This window comes from Heterocephalus glaber, unplaced genomic scaffold (assembly GCF_053883595.1).
Source record: "Heterocephalus glaber isolate CG9 unplaced genomic scaffold, H.glaber_assembly_v1.0 deba00001504, whole genome shotgun sequence".
Classification (NCBI taxonomy): Eukaryota; Metazoa; Chordata; class Mammalia; order Rodentia; family Bathyergidae; genus Heterocephalus; species Heterocephalus glaber.
Window position 1 is genome coordinate 6,195,309 of NW_028258324.1, and position 20,200 is coordinate 6,215,508.

The 20,200-nt window shown below is 39.3% G+C and overlaps 2 pseudogenes; one reads left to right on the top strand and one right to left on the bottom strand.

Annotated features, from left to right (window-relative positions):
* The first annotated feature begins 1,200 nt into the window (after positions 1-1,200).
* Positions 1,201-20,200, top strand: part of LOC147825225 (collagen alpha-4(VI) chain-like) — a 28,921-nt pseudogene continuing 9,921 nt past the window's right edge.
* LOC106009388 (dehydrodolichyl diphosphate synthase complex subunit NUS1 pseudogene) lies at positions 15,140-16,426 on the bottom strand (annotated as a pseudogene).

Genomic DNA, 20,200 nt, shown 5'->3' on the forward strand with positions numbered 1-20,200 from the left:
TTACGTGATCTAGAAGTCTGGTTTTGAGACCTGTTTACATGTCTTCTCATTTCAACTCTGTGTGTGTGTGTGTGTGTGTGTGTGTGTGTTTGTCCTGCTGGCATGAATGTGGCATACCTCCTTGGCACTTGTGTGGGGGCTCTGATCATCTGTGCTAGGGGTGCTGCTAAGGCAGCCTGAAAGGCTCAGCTCCTTGGCATTGGGGGAGTCTCTGCTCCTCGGCCCTCAGGGCTGTGGTTTGGTGTCCACCATGAGGTTTTTTTTTAAAAAAGGTTCAGACTTAGCTTCTGACTGAAGCTTTCCTTCCCAATGACTGACAAAATTATCTGTGCTGTGTAAAAATTGCCTAGAGGTGATAAGGTCCATGTGATAAAGGCCACTGAGGGCACACTTGCTGTCCAACACAGTTCGATTAACTTGCTTACCAAGAGAGACCCTGCACCAGAGAGACCATGGAGTACTTCACCAGACACAGGAGGATACATGTTTGTCATGGTAGCTGGAGAGAGACAAGATTTGGGTGAAATTTAAACACAGCAGAGTGTGGTAACTCAAAGTAAACTAGGAGCACTGTGTAAAGAGATTGACATCGGTCTGGGCTGAGGTGAGAATGCAGGGTTCTCTTTCCTCAGAAACTACAAAGTTAGGATCAATATGGAATGCTTTGTGTAAAACCCTTATCTGAAGCATGCACTTGAGGTGGGAATTGGTGCTGTTTCTCTATGTTAAAATGACTTCAATCCTACAGGCAAGAATGAGGCATTCATTCTTGCTGAATGTAATTTCTAATAGTTAAATTTCTGACAGTCTGTGATTTTAGAAAACAAGTTTCCTCATGTCTTCTTGTTCATTAACATGAGCATTAAAAAAAATCACAAACAACTCCACAGGGAAGATTCTCCCCACTCTGCTCATCAGATATACATTCAATCATGGTCTTCTCTGAAATAATGCCATGGCTTTTAGAGTATGACCTCAAGAAGTGATGAAGGTGGAAAAGTCAAGTCTCTTATAAGAAGCTGGAGAAGTCTTTTGGCACTTAAGTATAATAAAGCCTTGGATTGTGAGTAATTTGTTCTGCAAGACAAACAAACATTTCTAACAAATTTTAACTTCATAAATGTGAGATGTCTTGCAATATGAGTAGTACCTGATGCCAAAGTCACATGATCACAACTGAACCACTGATCTCCCCCCCATATGATTGTGGGTGATCATTTCCCAACAGCAAGACAGCAAGAATTTATGGAGGAGATCTTGTCTGCAGAGGAGGAGGAGAAAAAGCCAGAGGAATCTCTTACTTCAAAGAAGATTAGTGATATGCATAAAATGTGGGAAACAGTGCAAATTTTTGCAGAAAATCAGCACCTGAAGAAGACTGGAGCAGTGTGAGCAGTGAATCTGTTTAATGACAGTGCAATGTCACATTTCCATGAAATCTTCAAAAGGAGGCACAAGCAAGTGTCATTGGATAGATTCCTTGTGGCACAAAAAGAAAAAGATTCTAGAGCTGGGGATTTCGCTCAGTGGTTCCACTACCTGCTTCACAAGAGCAAGGTCCCGAGTTCAATCCCTGGTACCAAAAAACCCCAACAAAAACAAAACAAAACTGAAGGGAATGGAATTAATATGAGAATATGAAAAAATGGAAACAAAGTCTTTGTAAATATGGAGGGATGGAGGGGTTGAAGGGAGAGCAGGGGAAAGGGGAAAAATAAGAACCAAGAGAGATTATGTAAAGGTGCAAATTTCCAAGGATGAATGCCATTATATTGTATAAGTAAAATGTACCAATAAAATTAAATTTAAAAATAGATATTATCAATAGAAAATATATGCAAAAAAACCCCAAAACCAAAAACAGAAAAGAGTCCACTGAGCCAATAGATAGCAGTGATTCCATTAGCGATAGTGGAAGTTGTCCTACACTATAACCCTCTTTTCTCTTATTTCCCTCACACCAGCCACAAAGATTTGCAAAGATAAGTGCAGGTTAGTTTATTTTTCTTTATATTTTGCATCTTATTTATTATTTTGTATTATGTTAAAGTATTGTAATCTTTTTGTATGAATATTTTGGTGTCGTGGAATGAATCATCTGAGTTTCCATTATTTCTTATGGGGAAATTTGCTTTGATATACAAGTGCTTTGGATTACAAGCATGTTTCCAGAACAAATTATGATCATAAACCAACATTTTATCATATATTATAGAGGTGATTATTATTATTATTTTTTCCTTAAATTTTTTTATTATTACATTTTAGGTAACAATACATTTACATTTATCATTGGGTATTTGTACCTGTATATGACGTATCTTGCTTCTTATTTTTCCCCCGTTCCCTGTCCTCCCTTCCCTATTTACAAAGACTTTGTTTCCATTTTTTCCTCTTCTCATAATTTTTCCTTTCTCTTTTTTCTTTTCCCCTTCCCATCCCACTTTCCCTACCCCTTTGGACCTTTTTTTCTTATTTCAAATTATCAATCGTTCATTTTAATCCTTATTTACACTTTCAGTTTCTCACACCAGAGAAACTATTTGGTATTTACACATGTGTGTCCTATTTATTTCACTTAAGAGTATGGCCTAGGCCAGGGATTTAGCTCAGTGGTTCTGCTGCCTGCCTCAAAAGTGGAAGGACCCGAGTTCAATCGCCGGTACTAAAAAAAAAAAAGAATATGGCCTCAATTTGCATCCACTTAGCTCTAAATGTCTCTAGTTTCTCATTCTTTATGGCTGAGTAGTACTCCATTTTATAAAAAAACCACATTTTCTTCATCCAGTCTCCAGTTGATGGGCAATTGGGCTGTTTCCAAATTTTAGCTATTACAAACCATGCTGCTATTAAAAATGGGTGTACATATATCATGGTATGATTCTTTTAATTCTTTTGGGAAGATACCCAGTAGAGGAATTGCTGGGTCAAATAGGACTCACAATCCTAGTTGTTTAAGGTATCTTCATATTGATTTCCACAGTGGTTGCACCAGTCTGCACTCTCACCAATGAAGAAGGGTTCCTTTCTTCCCACAACCCCACCAGCATTTGTTATTGGTTGATTTCTTGATAGCAGCCATTCTTTCTGGGGTGAGGTGGAATCTCATGGTTGTTTTTATCTGCATCTCTCAAATGACCAGTGATGTTGAATATTTTTTCATATATTTATTTGCTGCTTTTACTTGTTTGTGTAAGAAATGTGTGTTTATTTCAGATGCCCAGTTTTGAATTGAGTCTTTATATTTGGGGGGTCTGATCTTTTTGAGTTCTTTATATATTCTAGATAGTAGACCTTTGTCTGAGGTACAGCTGCTAAAATTTTTTTCCCACATTGTAGGTTGTCTCTTGGCTCTTTTGGAGGTTTCTCTTGCAGTGCAGAAGCTTTTTACTAAGACAAGATCCCAGTTGTTGATTCTTTGTGCTAGTTCCTGTGCTACTGAGGATTTGTTCATAAAGTTTTTCCTATGCCAATGTCTTCGAGAGTTCTACCTAACTTCTCTTCCAGCAAGTTTAGTGTGAAACCTTACTTCTGACACTAGGGAGAATGTGGATTTCCTGGCTATCCTGGTGTGCAAGTAAGGGGACATCTTCCTGGGGTGGGCATTGGGTACTTTTCTTCACTTCAAAGTTCTGCTTTTGGTTTTGTCAAGGGAGAATATGGTGACCCCTGGCCACCAAGGAGAGAAGGGAGCAAAGGGAGTCAGAGGGAAGAGAGTAAACACCAATGACCTTAAGCCTATACCATCACAAGTGCACTGGTTAATGGACCTCTTGGCCGGATGCTCACTCCTCTGCAGGCAGCACTTCTGCACTTGCCTTGAGTTACCACACTCCTTGCTCAATCCACTCTTATTCATCTTCTGAATGCAAATGTAGTTTGTTAAGCTGTAGCAATAGAAAATACATTAGTTTTGCAATATCACTCTTTTAAGAACAAGTTTGGGGGCACCTCTGTGTTTGGTAGGTCTAGACATCATTTGGAGGGGCATTGTTTTGGCTGTAGAGCAAACCTTGCTGTTTCTTTAGGATTCTTCCAAGCCCTAACTTTCTTTTAGCTCTTTTAGGACTAGATTCTTAAGAACATGGCTTCCATCTTGGTGAACTTTGTGTCCACTTTGCTTCATGAAGTCTCCCATGAAAAAGCCATTGCTGGGCCAGAGATTTAGCTCAGTGTCACTGTGCCTGCCTCGAAAGCACAAGGTCCTGAGTTTGATCCCCTGTGGGGGGTGGGGGTGGGGTGGGGGAGCCATGGCTTCAGGTTCTGATGATTCAGCATTGAAAGCTACAATCACGAGTAACTATTTTTGAAAGGAGTAACCCTTGTAGATATTAACATCAGGGTAGTGTGTAGCTGATGGAGCAAGGCCTCCTGTGAAAAGGATATGGACTAGAATTCAGTGCAGAAAAGAGGAAGGGAAATAAAATGTATATTTTCCATACACTGTGTAATTGGTTATTTTGATCCATTGGCAATGACAAAGAAAAAGTTTAACCTATGCTTATCATAGCTTGCTGCTGCCTATGGCTGCCCTGATCAGCCAACTTACCTTTCTAGTTTCAAATAAAAAAAAAAGATAAAGCATCAATTAAATCCAGGTACTTCTGTGTCATACCTAGAATATGAGCAGTGAGCCTATAGCCACTCTGCCTTTTCTGAGACACTGAAAACCAAAAGGTGGTATGGGAATTTTTCCTTTTTCCTGGTGTCAGGACCTCAATAAAGACTTATGCATTGTTTTTGTTTTATGATCTTGATCCTCAAATAAATACTGAGTTATCTTTTAAGGCTCTGTCTGGGACTGTGTGTGTGTGAATCACACATGGGCAAAGGTGGGGTTAGGTTTGTGGCTGGAGGGGAATTGGATGGTTCCTGAAAAGACATCCCCAACCCCCAGATGGAATCTCCATCTCTCTCTCTCTACAGATGCACAAATCATAAACAAAATGGTCAATCCCAGACTCATTGTCCTTAGGTATAACAATGACTTGTTATCTCAAAGTGGGTCTTTTACTTGATCTCAGGGGGAGGCTCATTCCTTTGGTGTCATTTTCAGGGTAGTGCTTGATTTCCTGGATTTGTTGGAACTCCAGGTGACCAAGGCCCACCGGGAAAAATGGTAACATGTATTCTCTCGTTTCTTTTGTTTTCAACCTTTGTATAAAAATGAATGATCTGATAGGAAGCATATCTGAAGAAGAAATGAACATTTGAGACATTCAAGAGGATCTATGGAATAGGCCAAATTTGCTTTAGAGGACATTTGCTTCAAATCCTTCCATAGTACATATATTCAATATGTATTTTCTCCTTGAATATGGAGACCATATTATAATGCATAGAGATTTATGAATATGCCTAAATACATAAAAGATATGTAAAATTCACTGGAGAGTTTGTCCTTACAAACAAGAAGAGCAAAAATATTTATGTAAAAACAAGAAGGAAATCTTAACAAATAATACATTTATATAATCTTAACTGAAATAATGTTTCACACCTACAAATATTTAAAAAAATATTTCCTGGCAAGCTATTTTGTATGAAAGGAAAGACTTTTTTCTCTTTTTATTATTGATTCTTACTTCTTTTACAAAATATTGGGTTTCAATGTGTATCTTTTTTTTTGGTACTGGGGATCGAACTCAGGTCCTTGCACTTGCAAGGCAGGCAGTGGAACCACTGAACTAAATCCCCAGCCCTTATAATATATTTTGATCATGCCCATTCCCCCTACAAAAGGGGAGACATTGAGACTCTAATTCTGCCCTTGTCCTATCCTAGGAGGCTGGGCCATTGTTCCATGATGGATGGTGCTATAGGTCAGCCATGGGTTGAACCTGGGTTGATCCTACTCCTTTGGGTTTACTGGAGAGAGGCTGCAAAGTCAGAGAGTCACAAATTATAGAGAAAAAGGGAGTATTTATGTCCATTTTACAGTTAAGGAAACAGACGGAAAAGATGGTAGCAACCTGCCCAAGGTGACAGATTCCTACCTTGTAGAGTACAAATAACACAGGAGGGCTCTAGGTTCCCGGAGGGGCTGATCCAGGAAACTATAATCTGAAGGATTTGAGAAAGACTTTTTCAGTATTAGGGCAGACAGGCTGGTGATCCATGGCCTGAAGGCAAGGGTGGACTGGGATCAAGTTTATTGTTTTTTTATTTTTATTTTTTTTGAGACAGTTTCATCATGTAGTTCAAACTGGCCTTGAACTCACTATGTAGTGCAGGCTGGCCTTGAACTTGTGATGATCCTTCTGCCTCAGGTATGCTTGGATTATAGTCCAGCTGTGGAATCTACTTTAGAACAGCCTGTGAATATACATGGGGTCTTACATGACCTTCTTCTGAATTTGATTCTGAACTGTTGGTTTCAAAATGACCTGGTCTTCTAAAAGCTTCTTTGTCACATCTATCTAGACTCACCTCTTAGATACTCCACCCTCCCTTAAGGGGTCAGGCAGAGTCCCAGGGTCAAGAGTGCAGGGCAGTCTGTGTAGGGAATTGAACTTTCTCAGAGTCTCTTATTGGGTCCAGAGAAGAATGTGAGAAACATCAGAATCTTGTATTTTAACCCAAATTTCTTTCCTTTCCAGGGCCCCAACGGCCCCAAAGGTTTATTAGATATGATGACAAGTGAAGATTTTAAATTCTAAACTTTACTCTTTTCAGAACATAAAACTTTACACTTTCACAAAACAGATATATGTTAGATTCTTTAGTTTCTCCTCTTATAAATTGTTAATACTTTAAGTTTACAGACTTTATTCTGAAATATTTTAACTGAGTCAAGTAAAAGTAGTAGAATAATATTTTAAATCCAGCATAGAGTGCGAATGTTTTGGGTAACATTAGTTGACATGAAAGTTGATTTTGAGGCTGTTACCTTCCTATAATATACCTTTCTGTAAAGCTTGAGCATTGCTTACAAAGTGTTTATAAGCCAACACATGGTATAGTACAGGTCTCTTTGTGTCTCATGTCACACCTAAAAACAGTCTCCGAAGTTATGATGAGATTCCATCTCCTAGGCACACAAAAAGTATTAGGCAGGGATGGGGGATGTGGAGGCAGCTAAGGGGCAGGAGGTGATGGAAACTGGGCTTGAGGACAGAACAGAACAGAGAGGAAAGGATCAGAGGAGAGAAGCAGATTTACTAGGGGTGGTGTTAGGGGGCCCTGTCTTGGCAATCATTCTAAAGAAATGTTATAGAAATTGCTATTGCAAAGATCCAAGCATTGAAAGCATGTCCCTGCACTCTCTGCTAAGATTCCTGGATTTGAACTTCAAAATCAGGTTTGATTCCATTACTTTCTGAGTTAGATTTTTTTGAAAAAGAGCCCCTTACTTACTATATTGTATATAAGAATTTTACTATATTGTATATAAGAATTTAAAAATGCTTAAAACATCCACTGGATCCAGAAATATATTTATTGGAGAGTTTCATCTGCTCTAGCAATATTTGGATTTCCTATTGTACATTAAAAAGCTTCAGATATGCACTGGTATGTCCACATTTTATTTTATTTTATTTTTGCGATACCAAGGATTGAACTCAGGACCTCGTGCTTGGGAGGCAGGCGCGGTGCCACAGAGCTAAATCCCCAGCCCTCCACATGACATTTTAAAGTCACAAGAGTGAAGAGAAATATGCTTCAAATTGAATTCATATTTCCTTTCCCTATCTTTTCCCATCTTTCTAACAGCCTTGTGAAATTGTTGATTTCATATGAGAAAACTGCCGTTAAGTTGCTTGGGAAAGGCTCAAAAGGAGTTGGAGGTGTGAAGTGGGGATGGATCAAGGATTGGGGCATAAGTCACTTGAGGATTTGACTGAGGCTTCAGTGGTGGCTTGTTTATCACAAAAAGCTCTTAAAATTAACATTTGAGGTTCCCCTTGGGGACATAATCTTTCCCGAAGTGGTCTCAGACATGAAGTGTTTGGAAGGTGTCCATCTTGGTAATGAAAAGCAGCCCACTGTGAAACACTAGGAACCATGAAACAGAATGATATTTGCACACTATGTGTCTGCATCTTGGTGCATACAATAGACAAAAGAGGAACCTTGCTCTTTTTATCTCACCCATTTAAATAGGTGGGATCAATGATGACCCTTTGAAAAGAAATGTATTCTATTTTATTTATCTTTTAAAAATGGAATTATAGGGCTGGGGATTTAGCTCAGTGGTTTCGTCGCCTGCTGCATAAGTGCAAGGACCCTAGTTTGATCCCTGGTACCAAATAAAAAATGGGATTATAAACTATTAAACCTTAAGTAATGTTTGCCACATTCCCTGATTAAAATTTGCTTACTCTCTTTAGTGTCTTCCAGGGCATTTACATCCTAGAGAGCATGCATTGCTCCACTTACCCGCACTAGGGAGAGAACATGGACTTAGCAAATTCCTTTGTTTGGAGGTTTACATTTTCTCTACAGTTACTCTAACCCTTCCATGTTCTGTCCATTCCCATCCAGTTGCTGTCTGGGAGACTCTGGAATCCATTTTCCTAAAAGTCACAAAGAATAATGCTATAAGCTTAACCACAAAGGAAAAGAATTGAGCATATAAAAAGTTAATGCACTGAGAAACCCCATGAAGTTAAAAACAAACAGAAAAATGGGAAAACATATTTGCAATATAAGCAATAGACCTAAGCAGAGACCTTAACTTCTTTATCATATCATATCAAAGTAAAAATTGCTGCCACTCAATCATTTTTATTGGTAGACAGAGACATTTTGTCATGGCCAAACCTGAATAAACAAAACAAACAAATAAATAAAAAACCTCCTAAATTGAAAATGGCCAAAAGACACAAATGGGAGTTTAGAAAAGAAAAACTACATACAAATAATAAACCTATGAAAATGTTCATCCTCACAAGAAGTCAAAGAATACAAATTAAAATAAGGATATACCATTTTTGGTCCTTAACTTTAGACTATTTCTAAAATGTATAAAATGTATAAAAGGGCACATTGCTGATGGGAGTAAGTGTAAAATGGTGCATCTTTTCTGAACATCAGTTGGAGCATATATATGAAAATCCATAACTGTAGAGATTTAATTAAGGCTCTGATTAGACAGATATGTACAGATACTTGCACAGATACGTTCATCACAAAGGGATATTGGCTGAAGAAATCATGGGACATCTGTGTAATTGAATAGATGATGTTGCTCTAAATTTATCGATACACCATATGCTAAGTGAAAATTGATTCAGAAAAGAACATGTCCTATGTTGCAAATTTTATAAAATAAAATGAAAAAGTGATTCATATATTTCTATTTATGTGGATACATATATGATGGATTAAGGATAATTTTAATTTTTCCAATATTTTACATGAAAATATATTGCTTGTGTATATATATTTACATGAAGTGTGCATAGTTTATATTATACTTTACATATGTCATGTGTAGTTTTTTTGTTTTTGTTTTTGTTTGGTTTTTTGAGACAGGGTCTCACTATGTAATCCAGGCTGGCCTTGAACTCACTATGTAGCCCAGGCTAGCCTCAGACTTGTGGTGATCCTCCTGCCTCAGCCTTCCAAATGCTGCGATTACAGCTATGAGCCACCACACCCAACCTGTCACATGTAGTTTTATATGCATATGTACAAATAAAGTATATAGTAAATATAATTTCATAGTAGCTTGATGGATTAGTTAGATTTAATTTCAGTTGTTTGTGACCTAACTCAATATGTCATCAATTGGCTTCATGGAAGCCCCATGGTGTTCAGGGCTATATTTTCTTGCTGTGTTGTTGTGTGTGGGTCGTTTGGCTGGGGGGAGTTTCCTATTCCCCACACCACCTCATGGTCCTAGCAGTTTATCGGGTTTAAACCATCATATCTCTTTCTCAACCAGCAGAGAAAGAAAAGGAAGAAGGAAAGCTTTCCAGTTTCACCTGTTCTTTTTCTTATTCTGTTATTTAGAGCTTAGTAAGATAGCTACCCTGCTGGAAAATGTGGTCTTTGTTCCAGGTAGTCCTTTTCCTAGTCAGGAATTGGGGGTTCTATTACTATAGCAAAAGGGTAGAATGGATATTGAGGGTCAAGTAGAGGCCTCTGCCATATTCAGGCGGGAGCCTACAAGGCCATAATTCACTTTTTAAGAGGAGAAGGTGTTTATATTGAAGCCATTGCCTGTGTAAATTAATAATGTGTTCTTATCCCTCCCAAATAATTTCCCTTCTAGCTTGTTCCACAGGTAAAGACTCCTTACTCACTTAAACCCTACCCTGTTTGGGGGCATTTACAGAACATCTCCAATCTGTGTATCCCTTGTGTCAAGGTGTTTCCTGCTGCCCAGTGCTCCCAATGAAAGTGGTCTTTGCCTTGGATATGATGAGTGATGTCTCCCAGTTCGATTTTGAAAAAATGAGAGACATTTTGCTATTCCTGTTGATGAAGTTGGAAATAAGTGACAGTACCTGCCCAGTGGGGCCTGAGTGGCCATTTTTCCCTATAATGTCAGGACAGATTATCTGGTTCACTTCTCAGTCTACAAGGGGAAGACTGCATTCCTGCAGGCCATCTAGAAAATGCCCCTGAAACCGTCATCTGGCCTCAGGAACCTTGGGCCCACCATGCACTTTGTGGCAAGACACGTATTCAAATGCATGTGTGCAGGCGACCTGCCGAGGAAGGTGGCTGTGTTCCCGCAGGCGGGCAAGGCCTCCGATGCAGTTTTCTGTCAGTATAGCCATGTTGAAGCTCAGTGCCGCGGACATCACCCCTGTGCTCATCACCTTCACCGAGGACCACAACCTTCCTGACACCCTGCTGGTGGTGAGGAGGGGGTGTTGCTGATGAGAAGGGCTCACAGGGTTGGCATGTGGTTCGAGGAAGGACTCTCCAGAAATCACTGTGTGTGCAGAGAGTGAGGGGGCTCAGTGTGGACTCTGGCCAGTGCTACTTCTAGCACCAGGTGACCATTCTTGAGCCCCTGTTCTGGGCCATGTACCTCATAGATATTATTCTACTTAATGATCCCCCGAGCTCTAGTGGGTAGGTGTTATTGTACCTCTCCATTTCAGGGACAAGAACACAGAGGCTTAGAGAGAATAAGTTTGTCATTGAAGGTCAAATGGTGAGTTAGTGGGAGCTCTGTCTTCAGAGCTTGTGCTTGACCACTATGCCAAAGCACTATGCCACGGACTGTAACTACCTTCCTCCCTCCCCCCCCCCTTTTTTTGAGTACTAGGGATTGAACCTAGGGCCTTTTCACTGAGCTATGTGTCTAGCCCTTTTAAATTTTTTATTTTGAGACAGAGTCTTGCTAAGTTAAGACAGGGTCTCATTAAGTTGTGCAGGCTGGGCTTGAGCTGCTGTGATCCTCCTGGTTTAGGCTTGCAGAATGTGGGGAGTACAGTCATGTGCCACCACTCCTGGTTCCTGGGATGTAATACATGTGCCCACGTCACAAAATGGGGAAAGTACAATGATATTAAGCACATAGACAGATAGATTATTATATCAGCTTATCCTCTGTGACCAAGATGTAGTTTAAGACATAGAGCACATTCAGCATTCCATAGATTTTTCTCAGGTCCCTTCACAAACCATGTAGTCCTGGAGAGCTGCTGTCCTAAATTCTATCACTGTAAAATAATTTTTCTTGTTCTGGACCTTCATATAAATCGAATCATACAGCATGTACTCTTTTTGTGTTGTGATGTCTTCCAGTCCAGTCAACACAGTTTCTGTTCTCCTTATTCATCCATATTGTGAGTATGAATAACTTGTTCTTTGTATTCCTATACAGTATTTCAGCATGTTTGTATTCCATAACTTATTAATTTATCTGTTTTCTGAAAATTTCTAGCTGAAACCCATGCAATACATTCTTATGGAATATCTGGGATGATTTGTCAAAATGAAGGGTGACTTTCTTCTTAAGAGATTTCAGGCTGCTTATGAATGCTATGTTGGATTCTGTGACATTGCCAATATTTGGTCAATTTTGATGGAAAAAAAATAGAAGTGTTGCATGGTTCAAGTTAATAGCTAATGAACTCATCTGTGCCAGACCATTTAATTTTCTCTTAAGATTGACTGTATGCAGAAAGGATAGATGAAAGATTTTGTTGACATAGCTGTGACTCTGCTTCTAAGAGTCAATAGATAAACTTGTGACAACTTGCAAACTATTGAAAAGGATGGACAAACTATCTTGGTTTGAGAAGCCAAGTGAAAATGCATACAGTGAGTTCCATGTTCACTGTTTTGTTTTGTTTTGTTTTTTTTTTTAGTTTTAAAAGAATTTATTAAACCTGATACAGTGGGATACATTTTTTAAATAAAAGTACAAAAAATTCTGGAAGGATTGTCAGCAAAAATGTAATCAATGAGGTTATTTTCTTTTATTTATGCTTCTCTGAATCCTCTAACATTTTTGTATAATTTTTTAAAAACCTCATGAAAATTCTTCTTGTGTTCCTCTTTTCCACCAGTTTTATCACTCTACAGCCAGTTATATAGGGTCTTGGGCAATTGCTGACACTAATCTTATTTCCTGGATTTTATTTCAAACTATCCTTAAACTTCTAAGTAATTTTGTTAAAGACATTTCCCAGAGTTAAAATGCGACCTTTGACAAACTTGATTTTAGATGAAAACCATGCCCAAAAAGCCAACTGTTTTACAACTATGTCTTCAGGTTAGACAGTGAATAGGCAGTGTAAGACAAACTACAGCTCTTATCTTTCAATTTCCTGTTTTGACAAGAACTATCAAATTCCTTTTTAAAGGAGTACACATACTTTTAATTTGGCAATTCCATATTCAGTGAAAATAGCTCAGATTTTTAGTTGCTGTGGGATTTTGAAAATCCTGGCAATTGTGAAGCTGAATTTTTATTATCTAACAAAAGGCAAATAACACTGTAAGATTTCAAATGTTTAAGTTGTTAAAAATGGGAATACATTTCAACCAAGAGCATACAATCTTAAAAAACTAGTACTGTTATCTAGTCATAGGAGTTTCTCATTACATTTCTGCAGTCCCTAAATGTTCAGAATAAATGTAACATTCACATACTACAGACCATGAAAAGAGTACATTCTTTTATTGGTTTTTGTTCATACATTTTAAGTTTCAACTTTCAATAATAAAATTTAATAAATTTGATTCCATAATCATAAAAATTTGCTGTACAATTATTTTACATGTTGCCAAAGTCTACAGTCATACAAAACATCACAAGGATTGAACTGATTCTATGCATGGCTCCATCACACAGGAGGGAGCAGATTAATATACATTCAAAGACTAAATTATTGATATGCACAGTATATTTGGCAATGTTCATTAATATTAAACATCTGCTCAGAGACAGGAATTCTTCAGCCTTTGTCACAATAGACCATACTTCACTATTCACATTAAAACCAGCCTTTCCACTTTACAGCACTAACCCATCAGTTTTAAGAAGCAAACCACAACTTGAATTGGGAATTGAATTCAAATCTTCCCTTCTTGCTCTGCTCCAGCCATGTAGAGGGCTCGATTTGGTGATTTTTCCATTGTGGGGAATGTTAAGAAGAAACAATTTAAAGACAATGCCTTTGATACACATAAAGACATATGCTTTTCTTTACAATGATCAATTCTGAGCTCTGATGATGGAGAGGTTGTGAGGATTTTGACAAGAATTTTGGAACAAGCAATGCTGTTCCAATTGTAGACTGCACTAGCAGGTGCACCATGTGAGAAAGTTCTGGAAAGGATCTACCTAAATGTGTCCCAAGTCTCTTCTTAAACTGCAGCAGATTGAGAAATGGACTACAGCTTTATTTTGATAAACATACAGTACTGTGAAAGAAGAGAAGAGTAAAAAATTCAAATACTCAAATCTTGTGGAGATCTGGGCTACAACCCAATAGGTAATATATTTAACTAATTCCATTTTAACAAATATTAACTCCCTTCTTCAATTGGGACCATTAAATTTATTAAAGCTGTGCATACTGCAAAATATTTATAAATGACATTTATATCATCTATCATACAAAAGGCTTAAGTAAAATAATATTCAGTAGGACGTGAATCACAGCACATGACAACAGAAATAGAAAATTTCTAATAGTTTAGATATGTTGTAGCTTCACACAAAACTTGGAAATAAATTAAGATTTTAAAAAATACAAAGAACTATGAAGTGCAAAGTAATGTCAATAGACCAAAATTTAGTTTAATCATTGTTATTTCAAGTGTAGTTTTAAAATCATAAATGGGGTTTTAAAATCCAAAGTCAAAACATTTATTCTTCACTGCTTTAGAATCTGACAAGCAATTCCAAACCATGCCTTCCAAATCCAGTCTTGTCTGCTACTTTTCAGACTTCTCCGTTTGTAGGCTACTCCACTCTCAGTGTGCGGTTCTGGATGACGAGAGGCTTGGGGTCAGGACAGTGATCTGAAAACAGTCCGTCCAGTATGAAGAATGTGTCTGTCCCAGGGTCAGCAGTGAGGGAAAATATACTAAACACCTACCAAGAAGTGACTGATTCATTTTTAAAGTAACAGAACCAGAGCTGTTCTCTGTCACAAAAGAGACTGTGTAAGATGAATTTAAATTATTTTTGTAGATTTTGGTAATATTTTGTTTCCCACACAAGCCTCAATCTTCCTTACTTTTCTATGCAAAATCTCAACAGGGTTTGATGAATAAACCCCAGGTGTTATTCCAAAGAGAAACAAGTTGATTTTGAGAGAAAGTGCTGTTCTGACTTCTTTTAAATGCTCAGAACAATTAATGGAAATATTCTACGGACTTTGGGTGTTATATAACATACAACTCACCAAACAAAAAAAGAAATTAAAACCTTCCTTTTTTAAGGAAAATTTTAACCTTTACTTTTAATGTTACAACTTACTCATTTTGGGTTTTGACTGCCTAATTCAATATTTAAATTTTTACAACTTTGCATTTCAGTATAGGAAGAGCTCTTTTTCAAATGTTCTTCATAACACAAAGACCCCAGAGAGACATTCTCAAGTTGCATTGTTTGACTACAGTGAAGTTCGAAATGATCATGGACGGATGTGTGAACCTGGGTGTTCCCAACCCCACTCCTTGGAAACGCCCTCAAATGAGAAGACTTCCATTTATTAAGTTCTTATACTATTCTTAAAAATTAAAGTTTGGTCACTAGGAAAGACTGAACAAAATCATTCCATTTTCCCCAAACAACAACCAAAAGAGCTTTGATTCATCCCTCTACTCCCTACAAAAACAGGGAAGTAGCAGGGCCTGAAGACTTCAGATCTGAAATCTCAGCTCCTAGAAGACGGCTGCTCTTCGCTCGAGGTTGTAGGTTTATGTACTCTGTTCGCCAATACTTCCCCCACTGATAAGTTTACTTCCTTCCACACACACGCCCTCCCCCACACACGCATATACACACTCACAATCTCAAGTAAGACACTTTGTTGTGTTTGCTGGTAAATTATGAGGAATACGAACGCCGTGTAGACAGGGTTTGCAGGTGTCTGTAAACATCAGCGTCCCCCAGGTCCTCTTCTCCCAAAGCTCGGAAGTAGCAAGCAGGGCTCACTACTTCCCCACGCGCTGCTCGCGGAGGGCAGAGAAAAAGTCCTCATAGCTGATATTTAGGTGGGAAGGCAAAGACACAATCTCAGTCAGTCTGATTTGCTAGGGAAGAAAGCCTAATGTGCTGTCCACAGGACCAAACATATTAAATCAGGATCGGGGAAATGATTGGAACTAATCAAACTGTCCAACACGTCCACGTCCAGGTCCCCGGGCCTCTGCTGCTGCCGGGCCACCAGCTGGCAGAAGTCCTGAGCGGCTGGTACGATGTCCGCTTTCCCATCCCTGGGGACAGCACCTTCGCTGCCAACTGGCAATTTAAAACTTGATCATCTTTGTCATTACTATTTGCAAACTTTGATGAGTATTTGGAACAATCTAGACCCAGAAGGTACTGCTGTCGTTTTAAAATTTCATCCATCAATCTGGAATTATTTCTTTTGAAAATACCTTGGTGGTCGTACACGCTGATGTACGAGATGCCCACCGCCATGGCCCACACCACCAAGCTCACCACATCCGACAGGCTGCGCTCGGCCAGCACCGGCAGCTTCTGCAGCGCGCGGCCGTCCGAGCGCCAGCGCAGCTGGGCCAGGCCGGCGGAGCTCGCGCAGGCCCTAACGGGGTGACGCCGGGCCTTCCCGGGAGCCGGCGGCTCGCGCTGCACGAAGCCTAGCGGCCCTAGGACCAGCGCGGCGGCAGCACTGCAGCAGCGTCTCCAGTCCAAAATCCGGGCGCCGAAGCGGGCGAGCTGCCCGGAGGACAGCGCGCGGTGCAGACCATGTTCACTGTTGTATCTATCACTCTTGCCTAGCAGAATTCTGGATAGGGGCAGGTTGGCGGGGGACATTCTCTGTCACTTCTTGAAGGGATAATAAAGGTAGATCTAAACTAACAATAATTTAAATTAAAATTGTAGTTTTTCCTTTGGCTCTTTCATAAATACCGAGGTGCGTTTGGATTAGTCTGTTCACTTGTCTGTATCTCATTTTGCTTAACTAAAAAATGGAGACAGGTTTGCAAGACAGGTTCTCTCAGCTCCCTTCCAGGTATAGTTGTTAAGGCACTGATTTCTCAGGAGAGCATCTCCCTAACGTTTGGAGAGTGGTACTGACATGGTGCAGTGACCTCTTCTTTCATACTCATCAGCACTGCTCTCTGAGGGAGGTTCTGGGCAGGCCGTGCATGGGCCACGTAGAGAGGTGGTCCTTTGCCATTTTGGTCTTGCTCCTCTAGTTGCTCTAGGTTCTGAGTGAAAGGATGTAATGGTGTGTAAGAAGAAGTTGCCAGGTTGAATATATGATCATTCCAATCACCTCTTCTGTACATTTTTTTGGACATACTCTTTCCCCAGGAAGCTAGAAGCCAACTCTGTTTTAAAATTTTAATAGTTTACAGAGGTTGTTAAATGATTCTTGCCAGCTCAGATGTAATTAATGGCTCCATTTCTGGTGGCATTGGTAAAGAGAGAAACTATAAAAATGACGGCCCCATTCTCAGGGCCTTTCAAAGCATCCTCTTTTCTTCACACTGGGCACGTTGCAGCCCTTATCTTTCCTTACATTGTGCCTTATGTTGAGAGGTATCCAGCTTAGAGTGGAAATATCTTTTGGTTTTTTTCTGAATTCTCTGCCTGAAGGCTGTCTTTGCCTAAGTGTGGGGCTTCTGTCTTTCACCTCTATTTTATTTTTTGGAACAACACCCACATGCTTCTACTGGGAAAATGATGTGGTTCAATTTGAAATGATGATACAAGCAGATGTGCTAACTTCTTAGTCCATTTAAGCATGTCTGGTAGCTGTGATACTTTTGAAAAGATTTTCTAAGCCATCCATTGACTTGTCTCAATCCTAAATAAAACCACATTCTAGCATTTGGACTAACTGTGCCTAATCCCATTGTTAAGAACTATCTCATTGTGTTGTGTCTCAAGATATAAAATTTAATTAGATCATTTTTTTAAAAAGTGAAAAGCACATGTTCCCTTGAAACAATGTCTAGGAAAATGCTCACATTTATTGATCCAGGCACTGTTCTAAGCTCTTGTTGATTCATTTAATTTTCGCCACAATCTGGTGAGATAAGTAGTACCAAGAGCCTATTTTTCAGACAATGAAACTGAGGCAAAGAACAATTCAGTAATTGCTCAAAGTCTGTAATTCCCATTAGCAATGAGATTTTGAAACCAAAAGTCAAAAAGAGAAAAAAGAATGAGAGACTTTAGAAGTTTTATATTCTGTTTATCAATGCCTTCTTATCTTTATAGTAACATTCTGAGATAAGTTTATGAACTAGCCCTATTTTTAGTGCTATGTATTTCTCTTAAGAAATATAAAGAATAAAATGCTGGCTGTCATGGGAGTTCAAAAGGAAAAAAAAATCAACTTTTGAAGGTGAAAACATTAAGAAGGCCGAAGAAATTTTGAGAGTAATGTTTTACTTTGGTATAATTTCAGAATTCAGAAAAGTTGCAGAAAGACATTCTGTTTTGAAGAAGGATAACCTAGTGGTGATATCTATGGTTGTTATGTTCTCTGTTAATAGATTCTTAATATTCTAAGGCCCAAACAGTAACTCAGGAAGGAATTAGGCGATGACACTTCAAACCCTGGCATTATCCCTTATGTAATCCGAGCACATGATTTGGCCCCAGAGCCTCAACTTATTCCCCATAAAATGGGGGTAAACTCATGTATTTTCTGTGAGAATTATGATATAGTGCTTACAGGGATATCTGACACTTTATGTATGCATGCCTTCAATGTAGGTTTTTATATTACCATCCTTAAGAGTGCCCTCCACTCAACAACTTTTTATTAAACCAAATAGTTTCCTATGTAAGCACCTATGCAGTTCCAGCCACCATGCTGCTTCCTTTCCATGCTTATCATCTTAACCCCTTTCTATTCAAACTGTAGTCTAAGAACCAGCAATAGCAGCATCACCCAGGATGTGAGAAATGTTAAATTTCAATCTTTGCTCATGCTTTGCTCAGTCGGAGCTTGTATTTATACATGATGTTTGGATGGTTTGCATGAATGTTAAGGTTTGAGGAATGCTGGTCTAGTTTTCATTATTGTCCTATGCAAGTTAATAATGATAATCTGCATTTCTCAGATTTGGTAAGTGAGGGTGAGAGAGGAAAGTGACGTGTTCTAAGCTACACAGTCCTGGAATTTGCTTCTGGTGTGACTAGTTCCCAAGTCCCACCATCCCACCTGACACCTTCAACACAGTGCTGGGCCCTAATGTTTAACAGGGGAACCCAGAAAGCGTTGGCTGCTTCCTGGCAGTCTTTGATGGCACCAGGCCAACTGGCAGGGCCAAAATGTACTCAGACTACTGCAGTCAGTCACAGGTTATGTGGCTACCCTCTCCTTTTTCCTTCCCCCTAGTTTTTCCAGTTTTCTCTCCTTGTCTTCTAAGTCTTTTCTCAGTTTGATGCCAGACAGTTTTTGACTTGCATTCTTTAGGGGCTAGTTAGCCTTTCCTCTGTCCAAAGCAAATCTCCCATCCCAGCACTATCTTCCGACCTCTCCAATTCCGTATTTCCAAGCCAAGAGCCTCCCCTAGCTCAGTCCCAGGAATGAACATGGGCCCATGGTCTCTGGCAGCTTAATAAAATAATTGAACATTGAATTAAACCCTGGAGTTCTCTCCAGGTCAAGGTTTATGAAAGTTCTTTAATAATGGGGGCTGAGGTTTGAGGGTTGAGCTTGGATCCCTTGAGAAAATGTCTTTCTGTCTATAAAACAACAACAAAAAATGTCAACGCAAATCCCTGTGTCATGTCCTTTCTCTTCCATGCACTTCTGTATTTAGGATGCAAACAGTCCCAAAAAACTGTGACTGGACATTTAAGAATGAAGTTGCTGAGGAAATTGCCTAAGGTGTTGATTCAAATGATAGTAAAGCTTTGAGCCTCCAGTAGGTCTCATAGTTTGTGTTTAAACTACTCTACTTTTGGGATTTCTGTCTCTGATGCCAATGGGAGTTTGCAATTGGAATCACAGAGGCAGTTTTCCTCTTCCCTCATGTTGGGATCTCTCCCACATTACTTCTCTGCTCAAGCTTTCTCAGGAAGTGTTTTGTCTACTTCACTGGTGACAAGGACTGTGCTGGCAAGTCCAAAGTCACAGTAATTAATTGGTACAGATGTATCTATACTGAATCACAGTAGCCCAATCCCTGTGGACTTCCATTTCATTTTCATCTACAAAATTCCCACAGTTTTGTTTGAAGGTCAGTACAAATGTTAAGCATGGTCATAAAATTATTGTTCCTGAGAAAAGTTAAAAATTCAAGTTTTATAGCTATTCAAAATTCATTGGAATTTGGTAGGATCCCACAAGCAGAACAACAGGGAGCAGTGTTATGGGCTCTAAGCCACTCAGAGAGGAAAAGGTAATATACTGACTTGGACAAGAGGCAAATACAAAAGATGTAACCTAGGAAGAGGGTGTTTCAGGGCAGGAAAAGAACTCAGTGGAATTGACTCCTACCCTAAAACTGCCACTGAGAAAACCGAATCCAGAGTCTTCACCATGATGACATCTCCAGCTATGGCACTTTGAGGAATAGGACCCATGTTCCTGACAGCTAATCCATTAGGGTTGCCTGGAAC